The sequence below is a fragment of the Rhineura floridana genome, chromosome 6, assembly GCF_030035675.1.
Source record: "Rhineura floridana isolate rRhiFlo1 chromosome 6, rRhiFlo1.hap2, whole genome shotgun sequence".
NCBI lineage: Eukaryota > Metazoa > Chordata > Lepidosauria > Squamata > Rhineuridae > Rhineura > Rhineura floridana.
This window is the reverse complement of record NC_084485.1, coordinates 26,544,838-26,559,915: the sequence shown is the minus strand read 5'-3', so window position 1 is coordinate 26,559,915 and position 15,078 is coordinate 26,544,838. Positions and strand designations below refer to the sequence as shown.

The window sequence follows — 15,078 nt, the reverse complement described above, 5'->3', positions numbered from 1 at the left end:
AAATTCCATAGTTTAACTATGCGCTGAGTAAAGAAGTACTTCCTTTTGTCTGTCCTGAATCTTCCAACATTCAGCTTCTTTGAATGTCCACGAGTTCTAGTATTATGAGAGAGGGAGAAGAACTTTTCTCTATCCACTTTCTCAATGCCATGCATAATTTTATACACTTCTATCATGTCTCCTCTGACCCGTCTTTTCTCTAAACTAAAAAGCCCCAAATGCTGCAACCTTTCCTCGTAAGGGAGTCGCTCCATCCCCTTGATTATTCTGGTTGCCCTCTTCTGAACCTTTTCCAACTCTATAATATCCTTTTTGAGATGAGGCAACCAGAACTGTACACAGTATTCCAAATGTGGCCACACCATAGACTTATACAACGGCATTATGATATCGGCTGTTTTATTTTCAATACCTTTCCTAATTATCGCTAGCATGGAATTTGCCTTTTTCACAGCTGCTGCACACTGGGTCGACATTTTCATCGTGCTTTCCACTACAACCCCGAGGTCTCTCTCCTGGTCGGTCACCGCCAGTTCAGACCCCATGAGCGTATATGTGAAATTAAGATTTTTTGCTCCAATATGCATAATTTTACACTTATTTATATTGAATTGCATTTGCCATTTTTCCGCCCATTCACTCAGTTTGGAGAGGACTTTTTGGAGCTCTTCGCAATCCTTCTTTGTTTTAACAACCCTGAACAATTGAAGTGTCGTCAGCAAACTTGGCCACTTCACTGCTCACTCCTAATTCTAGGTCATTAATGAACAAGTTGAAAAGTACAGGTCCCAATACCGATCCTTGAGGGACTCCACTTTCTACAGCCCTCCATTGGGAGAACTGTCCGTTTATTCCTACTCTCTGCTTTCTGCTTCTTAACCAATTCCTTATCCACAAGAGGACCTCTCCTCTTATTCCATGACTGCTAAGCTTCCTCAGAAGTCTTTGGTGAGGTACCTTGTCAAACGCTTTTTGAAAGTCTAAGTACACTATGTCCACTGGATCACCTCTATCTATATGCTTGTTGACACTCTCAAAGAATTCTAATAGGTTACTGAGACAGGACTTTCCCTTGCAGAAGCCATGCTGGCTCTGCTTCAGCAAGGCTTGTTCTCCTATGTGCTTAGTTAATCTAGCTTTAATAATACTTTCTACCAGTTTTCCAGGGACAGAAGTTAAGCTAACTGGCCTGTAATGTCCGGGATCCCCTCTGGATCCCTTTTTGAATATTGGCGTTACATTTGCCACTTTTCAGTCCTCAGGCACGGAGGAGGACCTGAGGGACAAGTTACATATTTTAGTTAGCAGATCAGCAATTTCACATTTGAGTTCTTTGAGAACTCTCGGGTGGATGCCATCCGGGCCCGGTGATTTGTCAGTTTTTATATTGTCCATTAAGCCTAGAACTTCCTCTCTCGTTACCACTATTTGTCTCAGTTCCTCAGAATCCCTTCCTGCAAATGTTAGTTCAGGTTCAGGGATCTGCCCTATATCTTCCACTGTGAAGACAGATGCAAAGAATTCATTTAGCTTCTCTGCAATCTCCTTATCGTTCTTTCATACTCCTTTGACTCCCTTATCATCCAAGGGTCCAATCGCCTCCCTAGATGGTCTCCTGCTTTGAATGTATTTATAGAATTTTTTGTTGTTGGTTTTTATGTTCTTAGCAATGTGCTCCTCAAATTCTTTTTTAGCATCCCTTATTGTCTTCTTGCATTTCTTTTGCCAGAGTTTGTTATTTTTTATTTTCTTCATTCAGACAAGACTTCCATTTTCTGAAGGAAGACTTTTTGCCTCTAACAGCTTCCTTGACTTTGCTCGTTAACCATGCTGGCATCTTCTTGGCCCTGGCGGTACCTTTTCTGATCTGCGGTATGCACTCCAGTTGAGCTTCTAATATAGTGTTTTTAAACAACTTCCAAGCATTTTTGAGTGATGTGACCCTCTGGACTTTGTTTTTCAGCTTTCTTTTTACCAATCCCCTCATTTTTGTGAAGTTTCCTCTTTTGAAGTCAAATGTGACCATGTTGGATTTTCTTGGCAATTGGCCAGTTACATGTATGTTTAATTTAATAGCACTGTGGTCACTGCTCCCAATCGGTTCAACAACACTTACATCTCGCACCAGGTCTCTGTCCCCACTGAGGATTAAGTCCAGGGTTGCCGTCCCTCTGGTCGGTTCCATGACCAACTGGTCTAGGGAATAGACATTTAGAATATCTAGAAACTTTGCTTCTTTGTCATGACTGGAACACATATGCGGCCAGTCTATGTCCGGGTAGTTGAAGTCACCCATTACTACCACATTTTCTAGTTTGGATGCTTCCTCAATTTCATATCTCATCTCAAGGTCTCCCTGAGCATTTTGATCAGGGGGACAATAGATCGTTCCCAGTATTAAGTCCCTCCTGGGGCATGGTATCACCACCCACAACGATTCTGTGGAGGAGTCTGCCTCTTTTGGGGTTTCGAGCTTGCTGGATTCAATGCCTTCTTTCACGTATAGAGCGACTCCGCCACCAATACGTCCTTTCCTGTCCTTCCAATATAGTTTATATCCAGGGATAACTGTATCCCACTGGTTTTCTCCATTCCACCAGGTCTCCATTATGCTCACTATATCAATGCTCTCCTCTAAGACCAAGCACTCCAGTTCTCCCATCTTGGTTCGGAGGCTCCTAGCATTAGCGTACAGGCACTTGTAAGCAGTGTCTCTCTTCAAGTGTCTTTGGCACATGTGGTTTGGCCTGTGGTAATTTTGCTCTTCTGAATTTATATCCTGTGCCCCTGCTCTCACAATGCCTACTTCTAGGCCTACCCCTTTTAAAATTTCATGATGTGGCGGTACAGAAATAATTTTATAGATAAAATAAAATAAAGAAATTGCCCATGTGGGTTATTGTGGGGTTTGTGAATGTCTGTTGGATCATAATGTTAAAACTGAAAAACTAAAAAAAAAAAAGTCCCTGTAGGGCTCAGCACCCTTCTCCCATTTACACATATAGTCATCAATGAGTATTTGTGTGCTGAGTATCAAATCAAAAACATGATACTAGAAGCCATATTCATAATCTAACATCAAGGTTTACAGATTAACAGAGCAATCCAACACAGAGGAGGCCGGCAGGAGTGGAGTCAGCAGAAGAGAAGGCGGTGTCAGCTTCCACCACATCCTACCTCCGTTCAGGAGCCTCAGAGAGGGGAGCACACTGACTGTGCCAGTGGAGCTTGGCAGAAGGAAAGGAAATATATGTGTCCTTAGGGATTGGTGAGAATTTTGATTCAGTTCGCATTTCAAGCAGAATTCATCAAATTTGCAATTTCCGAAACAATATGAGAACCAGAACAGAGCTATCCTTCAAAATTTGCATTTATTAGAATTTTGGGATACAGTTCGCCAACTAAACAACATTTACAAAAATGCATGTATTAGAGAAAGTGTGCATAAAAATTAATAATGAGTGAAAATAACATGCAAAAAGGCATGAAATGAGAAATTTGCAAAAATGTGTACCTTTGTCAAAACTTGTCTACAAATGTGTTTATTTGGAGAAATTCACACTAAAATGGTGGAGAATTTTCATGATGATTTTAAAAAAGTTGCAGATCACTGTAGAAATGTGAAGAACTGAATTTAACATTGGAAAAATGAGAAACTGAGAGAACTGAACCAGACAGATCTTTCCATCTCTAGCGTCCTTCCACCACCATTTCTCCTGGCGTAGCATCTGCCAAGACTGGGGGCCGCAGGAGAGAACCAAACCAGGCCAGGATGAGATGTAAGTCCCCCTCCCCTCCCCTTGTTTCTACCCCTGACACACACACCCGGAACTCCCTTTTTTCAGGCTTTGTCTTGTTTTTCAGCCCATGGCTGAAATTCTAATGAAAACTGCCCATTATTATTTTGTACTGTTTTAAATAGTGTTTTATTATATACATTTTGTTGTACACCGACCTAATGTTTTATGAGATGGCGCTATATAAATACTTTTATAAACAAATAAAAATGAAAAAAATTACCTCAGGGTTGCGTCTGTTCCTTGGAACCAATGAGGTAGGAATGACAGACTGTTATTTTGGGGCTCACTGTCAGGGAGAAAACAATACATAGTCAGGCCTTCAAACAATCTTACTTTATTGCAGCCTGACTAGATTAAGGAAAAATGTCTACCTAGCAGTTAAAAATGGAAGAGAACTATAGGAACCCAATCAGGCTAAAAAACACAAATTTAACCCATTCATATACACAACGCAGATTTAGCAGTCTTTGGCCCCATCACTTCTTAACAGGGATGGGGAAGAAATTCATCTCACATTTAAAACCAAATCCATCAAATTCACACTTTCTGAAACAATATGAGAACCAAAACACAGACATCCTTCAAAATTCACATTTATCCAAATTTTGCGATGCAGTTCTCCAACCAACCAATGTTTACAAAAATTCTTATATTAGGGGTAAGTGTGCATAAAAATGAATGTATTAGTGAAAACAGCATACAGAAATGCATTATATTAGTAAAATTGCTCACAAAAATGTGTACATTAGTTATACTGCATACAAAAATATATTTATTAAGTGAAAATTGCACTGAATTGCTGAAGAATTTTCATGACAATTGTTTTTTAAAAAATTTGCAAATTGCTGCAGAAATGTGGAGAACTGAATGTAGGACTGGAAAAATAAGAAACTGAAAGAACCAATATTAACAGTTTCTACCACCCCTACTTCTCAACTATGCTTTATTAAGATGTAGGAGCAACTGGGTTTGAGCCCATAATAAGAAATTAAATCCCTTTGCAGAAGATGTTTCTGCTGAAATAATTTACTGGGTTTTTTTAATTGTACTGTCTGTGAGAACTTGAGGAGAATATCAAGAGACTACAACCCTGAATGATACTGCTTTTTAAATATTGGTTTAGATGATTTTAACATATCCCCCCCCCCAAAAAATATGATCAAATGTTTGGGGAGTTTGGTAAATTCACATTCCAAAGAAACACACAGGTTGAATGTAAATGTTGTCATCTTTGACTTAGTCTTTACTCTAAACAACATTCTCCTCAGTGTGTTAGTCTACAGTTTAGCAGAAGATTCTGGAAGCTTCCTGAGAGCTTTATGAAACAGGAGGGGTTGCAGATAGTAAGGTATTTGTTTACCATGAGATCCCAGATCTAACCTGCCTTTTCTATTCACAAAGCTCAATTAAATTTCCACTGTTCAAATAACTTCTTTTGTTCAGTAGCTAGGCTGCTGCTATCAAGAATACATTTGCAGAAACAACCCTTATAAACACATGATTCTAGAAGTGACAAAGAACTTCTGGCTGCCTTTGAGAGAGAAGGGCAACTGACAGGCCACCTGTTAATGACTTCTGTATTATCCTGGGAGAATAACTAGGTAAAGGAAATAGAGTTCTTCATAAGGATTTGAAGCACAGCTTCTCACAGGGTGCCTTCACACATGAGATTTGAATCCCCTCCCCATTTATTTTCCTTTTTTATATTTTCTGTGAGGTTCTGCAGAGCTCACATCACATTTTAACTGGATCATCATTGGTAGGTACCAGTGAAACATTTTTTAAAAAAATATGTCACTAGCCACATGCAATACCATATAGGTAATATATATTTTATGCATTCATTTTCACGTTTAAATCAGGCCTGCCTACTCCTTCTCCCAGCCTACCCAGACTGAAGAGAAAAGAAGTAAGGATTACAAAGCAGTTTTTCCATCAAAATGCAGAGTTTGGAAAAGTTACTTTTTTGAACTACAACTCCCATCAGCCCCAGCCAGCATGGCCACTGGATTGGGCTGATGGGAGTTGTAGTTCAAAAAGTAACTTTTCTACGCTCTGTCAAAATGTTAACAATACCAATACCACCAGTGCCAACAATTATAGCAGAAAACATTGAAAGCGAGAGGAGGTAATGTGGAAAGAAAAATATTCAGAGATAGCATTTATATCTCATCTACAGTTGCCACATACACTAATGCTTTTGTATGATAACCACCAGTTCTTTACAACTAAAACTGTTAAACTAGTGCCTTAGTTTAAAATGTGCTTGTGTCTTAGAATTCTAAATGGTTGAATGGTTGGGGGGCCCTAGAGAATGCAATACATTCTCTGCTATTTTAAGAAAGAACACAAGGGAGGAAACATGGCATTTTGTAATAGCAGCTGGTATGATAGCTAAATAGAACCTCCATATTCAGAGGCAGTATACCTCTGAATGCTGGAGAGAAACAGTATGGGAAAGGCATGGCCTTCATACACTGCTTGTGGGCTTCTAAGAAGCATCGTCTTGCCATTGATGAAAACAGGACCAAACGGACCCTTTGTATGGGTCTGAGAGTGGAGGAAATAAAGTGTAGGGGCGACTTCAGGACCAGAGGCCAAATGTGGTTCTCTAAACCTGTCTGTCTGGCCCTTAGAACTCTCCCCAGGACACACACACCCCTACTGACCTTGCCGCATAATCTCCTTGAGTGTTTTCGTCTGGCTAGATTGTGTCCTTGAACATTGATCATGCCTCTTGGTTTCCAGATGGAGGATAGAGATGGGTGTGCAAGTATCTGAAAAAATAAATAGCCCCAAAAAGGAAAAAAGTTAACATTCCTTGCTCTGCCCACTTTTGACTCCAGCCCAGCCCTGCACGCCCACCCCCCCACTGGCATGTTGCCCTCAGGAGGTTACCCATAAAGGAAGGTGGCTCTTGGGCTGAAAAAGGTTCCCTAGCCCTGAAATTGATTGTGATACTAGAGAATCGAGAGCCATTACTCTTTTTAATCTACCTTAATCTTTTTATTCTGCTGGGAATTACTGCTTTGAGTTGATCCATTCAGTTTGTTCAGGCAGGCAAAGGGTCCATCTCGTACAACTTCCCATTTTCAGCAGTTTCATAGAACCAGGAGGGCATGAAGGCAGCAGTCATCCCCCACTACAGGACCAGCTCCGGGTTAAGAACATAAGAAGAGCTCTAAAACTGAATCAGGCCAAGGCCTATCTAGTCCAGCATCCTGTTCTCACAGTGGCCAATCAGATGCCTATGGAAAGCCCACAAGCAGGACTTGAGTGTAACAGCACATTCCCCACTTATGATTCCCAGCAACTAGTATTCAGAGGCATACTACATCCAATGCTGGAAGAGGAAGATAGCCATTGTGGCTAATAGCCATTGATTAAAAAGCCAAAAACTAAAAAGGAAACCAGTTCCTCGGGAATGTCAAGGTCAGTCAAAATGAAGTGCAGATATTTTTTTATAGTCAAACAGGAACTATTTTTTTATAGCCCAACACATTTCAGGACTAAATGACCCTTTTTCAAGGGCATTTTTTAGCTATAAAAATGTCTCTGCACTTCACTTTGACTGTTATTGGCATTTCTGAGGAACTGGTTTGGTTCTGGTTGCTTTGTTTTTGTCTTTGGTGCCTCCCTTCCATTTTTTAAATAGCCATTCATAGCCTTATTCTCCATGAATCTGTCTACTTCTCCTTTAAAGCTACCCAAGTTGGTGGCCATCACTGCCTCTTGTGGAAACAAACTATAACTTAACACACTGTGTGAATAAGTTGTTTATTTTGCCCATTCCAATCTTCCAACATTCATTCTCTCAACATTCAGCTGGCTTCCTCAACAGGATTGGGCAACAAATTGCGCTTACCACCCTGGAGACAGGCTACAAGCCTGCATGTGAGGATACAAGAACAGGTTAGTGAGGAAATGAGGCTGGCAAGACACTGCCGGAGAGATGATACACTGGAACTTGGAAACAACATATTGGGAGCAAGGGCAGAAGAGGGCAGGAGCACAAACACTAAAAGATAAAGGAACCCAGTGATGGGACTTCCACTCTGTGGAATAAGAGACTCACCAAAACTCAGTGAATGAAAGGGAATTACAGTGTCTGAGCCTACATAGCCCTAAGCAAGGACTTCCAGACTAAGCTCAGTGGTGGATTTATGGTTTGTAGGGCCCTGCACTCAGCCCTCGTTCACCTTTATTATATTATTAAACCGCTGCTACATTTTAATCAGGGAGCAGGAGAAATGAAGAATGGAGAAATGAAGAATGAAGAAATGAAGAAACAACAAACTAAAATAACAGAATTCAACAATGGCAATTCAATGTTTGTAGTCACATTTCAAGGATATCCTTTCAGTTAACTTTGTACACTAATAACTTGAGCGGGCTAATGTCATGGGGCCCTTCTTCTGCATGTATTGCATGTGCCTATAAGAGATGGATATCAACACAGCACCAATATACACACTAACACACCCAAGCTTTTAGAGGATGAAGGGGATATGGGGCCCAACGGTTATTGTGACTGTGATATTTCATTATGGAAATTGGCTGGCTAACTATTTTTTTAGAAAATTGTTTTATTTATTTTAACCACTTATTTGAATTGATAATGTTTTATCATGTTATGTTGTACGTTGCTCTGAGCCCCTTCGGGAGGAAAGGCAATACGTTAATATAATAAAACACAATAATAAATAATAAACCAACTTTGCCCCAGAGACTGGAACCCAGATATTCTCTGTTGCTCTTTAATTAGTTTGCTTCCAGGATAAGAAAGACGAGGATGCTGTATTTAAGGGCCCTTTTCAAGTCTGCTAACTCTTGACATGAACCACTGGTACATATAGCATTTTTAGTCCCACAGATTTCTGTGGAAGACTTAAGCAAGTGCATACCTATGGAAATCAATTGGACTTTAACAACACATTGCTTTGGCTTCTGCCTTTTATTAACAAAGGCACAAATCTCCAAAACAGCTCAAGGGCTGCTTATTTTCAACTTACTGCTTTTTATCTGCCTTGGCTATTTTTCAATGTCTTTTTAATTGTTTTCACTCTTGAATTGGCCAGCAAATATTCTTTCCTACTTCTCTAAGAATAAACCTACAGGGTTTCAATTACTGCAGTTCCAGACATACTCCTTTCAAGTAATCTAGTGCAATACCAGGTTGTTGTTGTCGTAGGCAAGAAATTTAAAGCATTTTCCAGATCTGTACAAAAATCTAGTGCTATGATTTGTACCTTCCCACATGTGTGGAAGAAGGAATCCCTATCAGGCACAATACATCATTTTTCTCTGTTTTTTCCTTCTCCATCAACCTTTACATATAAGAACAATTCAATCTGATTCCTTATATTCCAGCTCAATCACTGAGAACATTGGGAAAGTCTCTGTTGGTGGTCCCCCATAGCTCAGATGCACAGCTCATAATTACTAGAAGCTGTGCATTCATTATAGCAGACCTAGCCTATGGAACTCCCTCCCAAATGAGATTAGACAGGCACCCTCCTTGTTGGACTTCAGGTACATGGCTAAGACTTTCTTGTTCCAGCAAGCATTTTAAGACAGTGTTTGGTTTTTTGCTGATTTTAATGTTTTATTGTTTCATTTTATATATGGCTTGTTTTTGTTTGAAATACAAATGATTAAGCGGTATATAAAAGTTTTGAAATAAATAAATAAATAACTCCACCCAGCCATTATTTCCAATATAAGGGCTGTTTATGCCTCCTATATGTGGACACAGAGGCCCGGCTTTCCCTCAGGCCTAGGCTACTCATGCTGCAAAGTAAATGAAAATGTTCAGAGGAGGAAATGGCTAGAAAATGCAAGGATTTTCATAAGTAATCAAAATGAAAACAGACCAGTAAGCGTCATGTTGGATCACCCTTGTCTAGAATTTTCACTGCAATGAAGGGAAAATACGTGTAAAGCCTCCTCTGACTAATCAAAACTTACATTTTTCCAGCAAGACTTATTTCTTTTTTATTGCAAGCATGAATCAGATGCTAGAAGGAGTCCCATTTTATCCAGAGCTGGTTTGTTAGCATGGCTGACAATAAAATGTCACATTCAGGAAATCTTGGAAAGTCTGCTTCTATAAGGTGACTCAGATCCGCCCCCCATTCGCATTCAATGCAGAAACACCCAGCGCAATTCTCTCCAATTTGATATCAATAATCCCACGTACGAAAGAAATCAAAACTCTTAACTATTATTTGAGCTGACATACACCTTTTAACTTTCAGCTGCGTTCTTTAAACATTTCTAAACTTTTCCTCTTCTTCCCAATGCCTTGATATGAATTTGCCTGTCATCCTAGGCTGTACACAAAGCGAAACGCAGACATTGAGCACAAAGATATCAGGAAGTGGTTTTCCTAGCAACAGTAATCATCGGAGAGATCCCTGAACATCCTTCCTATTCATGCCGCATTTTGTGTTTTGAATAACACTGACAGGTGAAGTGGATTCATAGTATTTAATACAATATATATATATATATATATATATATATATATATATATATATATATATTGCTGTGGATTGGTATTGCACAAAAGCAAAAATATCCACACTATTCATGAACAAATGAATTCAGTGAACGGTTTCCCCCCCGACCATAATGTTCCAGATTATTCACTATGACACAATGCCAAAGGCAAACGCTCTAATTTGTCCACTAAATAAATAATTTAACTGATGTGGTGGAAGAGATGGGTCCACATTTTTTTAATGTATAAATCATATAATGTGTCTCATTTCTAACTGATCTACCTTTTTTTATTTGAATGTGTGTTCAAGGCCCAAGATAGGTGGAGGAGAGAAGCTGCTTTTGGAAGGGCCATCACTAGGTATGTTGAAGAAAACCAAGAGAAACAGAAACAGGAGCAAAAATTGTGGATGTTTTCTTATTCATCCCATGTCCAGAATGGAAATCAGTCCAGTGAATATGATCAGTATTCACTGTTGTTGCTTTAAGTCTGCAAATGATATTTATTTATTTATAAACTTTTGAATAATGTTATTTCATTTAAAAAAACATCAAAGCCATTTGCAACAAAAAACCACACATATAATGCAAACCATTAAAAACAAAGGTCAACCTACTGTAAAAAGACATCTTCTTAACTGTTTGCATAAACCCGGCAGAACAGAAAGGATTTCAGCAGGCATTTAAAGGTTAAAACAGAAGGCGCCTGCTGAATCTCTGTTGGCAGAGCATTCCAGAGAACTGGGCTGATGACACTGAAGGCTCGATTTCATGTCAATGTTAAATGAGCCTTGCCAATTTCAGGGGATGTCCAGCACTGCTCCTGCAGATGATCTCAGTGATCAAGCTGGGATATAAGGGTGCAGGCGGTTCCTAAGATACCCTGGACCTAAGTTGTTTAGGGCTTTGTAAATTAATACAAGGACCTTTACCCTGGATCAGTAGTAGATGGGCAGCCAGTGCTGATGTTTTAACAGTGGTGTCACATATTGTCAGCCGTGTGCCCCCATCAGCAATATGGCTGCCACATGTTGCATCAGCTGGAACTTCTGAACCAAGTCCAAGGGCAGCCCCACATAAAGTGCATTGCAGTAATCCAGCTTTGAGGTTAATCAGCATTTGCATTGTGTTTCCTTTGCACTGAAATGAATAGGGATGGGATCTGTTGGCTGGTGTCAGTTTGAAAGCACTCATTAACCCAACAGGTTGGTATAAATTTGAGGTTGTTCTTTGTCTGATGGCCACTGCTTTTACCAATCCGTTTTTTCCCTTGCAAAAAATATTGATATTAATATTGATATTTTGAAAGGAAACATATTTTGAAATGAAAAATTGAAAAATGCAAGAAAATATTGATAAATTTATCATTCTTAGTATTCATATTTTAGAGTTGGATTGTATTTTTTAAAAATCCATTTTCAAAAAATAGATTGCTACATAAGAATCCAATATGCAATGACAGAGAATAAACAAACTAATTGAAAATTTGGGACCAAATCCAAATTGAGCAGAATTCTAGCACTTTGAAATGAATGGTCTTTGTATTGAACTGTATGTTGTGGAATCACGTAATGACTACATAATTACACAATTAATTATGTAAAATTCCACCACAAAGAACAGCAAGATGAATAATGTATAATGTAGTATTTTGTCAGAACTGCAGTGGAATGGTGACTGCGCTGCACATAACAAACACAGGTCAGAATGGAAACCAGTGCCTTCTTACATCCCTAGCTATGACTTAGTGGTAGAGGACGTACTTTGATGCAGAAGGACTCAGGTTCAATCCCTAGAATCTCCATGAAGGGCTGGAAAAGAATCCTTCCTGAAACCATGGAAAGGCACTGGAGAATCAATATATGTAGACATATGACTCATTATAAGCTACCCATATTTCTATTATTTCCTTGATTGAAGAGTGAGTTGGTTATAATTCGTCCTAGAGTTCTTCAAAAACATATCCAAGATCCTCAGTTAGAAGACAATGCTGGATGACCTTTCCTGAAGACACAGCTAGTGTACCACTCCTAATGTTAATCTGCAAAGTTCAGCTGCCACAGTTTGGGGCACATTCAAAGGTGCATTTTTCAGTTCACTTTCACACATAATGGTGAAGATGCTCAATAGTTCCACATGTTCCCAGATCCTGTGCAATGTACAGTGTTTCTCTGGCAGACACAGAGAAATTATTTCCTGAAAACAGAAGAGATCCTACACATGGCAAGATTGTAATCACCAAGCTAAATCTACTGTTTTCCAATAGCTAGTGAGCATGATCTGGCAAAACATCTGAGAATTGCAAAGATGTGCTCCTATTTATCTGACTCTACCCAGTGTATGCATATTATAGATAAATAACTCATAATTGACTAACCATAATGTGAGTGGGCAAAATCTACACACTCCCATTTTCTTTGGGTCAGTAACTGGAAGTAATGCATTTCTTAAATGTTCCTGGGGTTACTGCCAAATTGTACCTAATGTGGACTTCAGGCCAAATGTTGCAGAACTGTGCTCTTCATTGCAGGCAGGCTCATTAAAAAATACCCATTAGATCTAATATAAACATTCACTGCATCAGCAACTCGCACAGTCCTTGTTCATGGTTATACAACACATTAACAGTGCACCATGGTTTTTTAAGGTTGCAAATATATACAGTATGTGTTACTGTATACAGGTTGAAGACTACAGAGTAACCTCTTAGTAGATTTTACCTTGACATTAAACTGAATCCACCAGAAGCAGACCTATGTGGTTTCCAAATTTCTTTTAATGTTCACATAGTTGTTAGGCAGGTGTCTTGCCAAGAGGCTTTAATTCCTTTTGATTCCCCATGCAACAGTGGTTCCACTGGAGGCAATTCATTCATTTAACTTCTTGATAATTTATTCCTGTCACTCAGGGCCAGAAATTGATGGTAGGATACCCTCATAGAATCATTGAGAAGGACCATAATTCAATGGTCGAAGTTCCAAAGTTCAATCCTTGTCATCTCCAGGTAGGACTGTGAAAGAAGCCTGCTGGAAACTCTGGAGAGCCAGTCAATGTAGATAATACTGAGCTAGATGGACTGATGGTCTGACTTGGTATAAGGCAGCTTCCTATGTTCTTACATTCATATGTTCTATCTGCCAAACATAACTTCCTTTCCTTTCTACAAATCCTTTCCTGGCCCCCTTCCCACTATTGCTGGTAGCGTAACAGACATAGTTGGGGATATTACTGTGGCTGTAAGATATCCTTATCCCATCCCTTCTCTGGAGCCACAAAAAGGGGAAGGGAGGAGAAGATAATATCTGCTACAAGAAGTTGCACAACTAAATTGACTGCAATAGCGTGGTAGTAATAAAACTGGGTGGAAGGCTTTCTGGTAAAATGTTTTAAGGAGATATTTGGAGGGTTGCTGCTGCTTTGGGTGAGATTGCAGAGGAGTGAGGTTGAAGAAAACTGCGGGCAGTGGACTACTGGAATATTAGAGGGCTTGCCCATAGCATCCGCTTGCTATTAGAATACACAGAATACCTTATGAAAATAAGTTTTACAACTATGGAGAACGTCCTGACTATGATAAGAATAAATGGATCAATGAAAATGAGAATCTGGGACTGGATTTCCCCAATCTTCCATACCTAACTGATGGGAAGAACAAACTCACACAGAGTAATGCCATTCTCCGGTACATCGCACACAAGCACAAGCTCTGAAGAAACTGAGGAGGAGGTTATCAGAATAGACATACCGGAGAATAAGATGGAGAATCATTTCTGCATGGGCCTCATGATGGGTCTGCTACAACCCTGATTTTGAGAAACTAAAACCTGGGTAGTTGGAGCAACTGCTGGAAAGCTAAAATGGTTCTCCAAGTTCCTGAGGGACAGAAAGTGGTTTGCTGGGGACAAGATCGCCTTTGTTGACTTCCTTATGTATGATGTCCTCAACCAAAATTGCATGTTTGAACCCTTGTGCCTTGATCAGCTCAAAAAACATCAGGATTTTCTTACCCATTTTGAGTCCCTGGAGAAGATTGCTACCCACATGAGCTCTAGCTGCTTTACAAAAACTCCCATTAATAACAAGATGGCCAAATGGAGAAACAAGAAAGAGTAGAGGAAGAATAAAAAGATCATTGCTGCTGCTGGATGACAAGACTTATTTTTTGCCTTGGCTGGAGCTGATTAAATAGACTAAAGGCAGTTTTCTCTAGAATGTGGTGCTCTCTTTTTGTAGAATGGTTGTTGGAAGCTTTCTGAATTTTGAAGGCTGTAGTAGCTGATAACAGAATCCTGGAATAAAAAAAGAGAAGATATTTGGACTATAAATGGAATAGCTGTCTAGTTAAATTATCTTTGATAACTGTATTATTATTGTTGTTGTTGTTGTTGTTAGGTGACAGTTGTGGCTCTATATTAAGGCTTGGCTGAATCACAATCTACCATTATAAAGAGATTGTGGAGGGCGGTAGCAATAGGTTTGAAGATGGCTCATTCTGAATATGGGGTAGAAATGATAAGAAATTGCTTATTTTGAAGGAGTTTGAATGAGTGACTTTGGAAGATCGACAGGTATTGTCTGAAAACCTAATTCACAAAATATTCTTTCAACTCATTTAGGAGGAAATTCTATTCTGCCCAAGTTCAAAGGTACCATTTATTAATGTCTTGCATATTACAGAACTGGACCCTGGCACAGAAAATGTGCTATGGACCTGGGGTACACAATGATGTACAACCTCACACTATCTCCACTAGTGCAATGTTAGTCTCCTGCCCAT

General features: G+C 39.5%; 1 pseudogene; it reads left to right on the top strand.

Annotated features, from left to right (window-relative positions):
• LOC133386512 (glutathione S-transferase Mu 1-like) overlaps positions 1–14,414 on the top strand; it is a 39,000-nt pseudogene extending 24,586 nt beyond the window's left edge.
• The last annotated feature ends 664 nt before the right edge of the window (positions 14,415–15,078 follow it).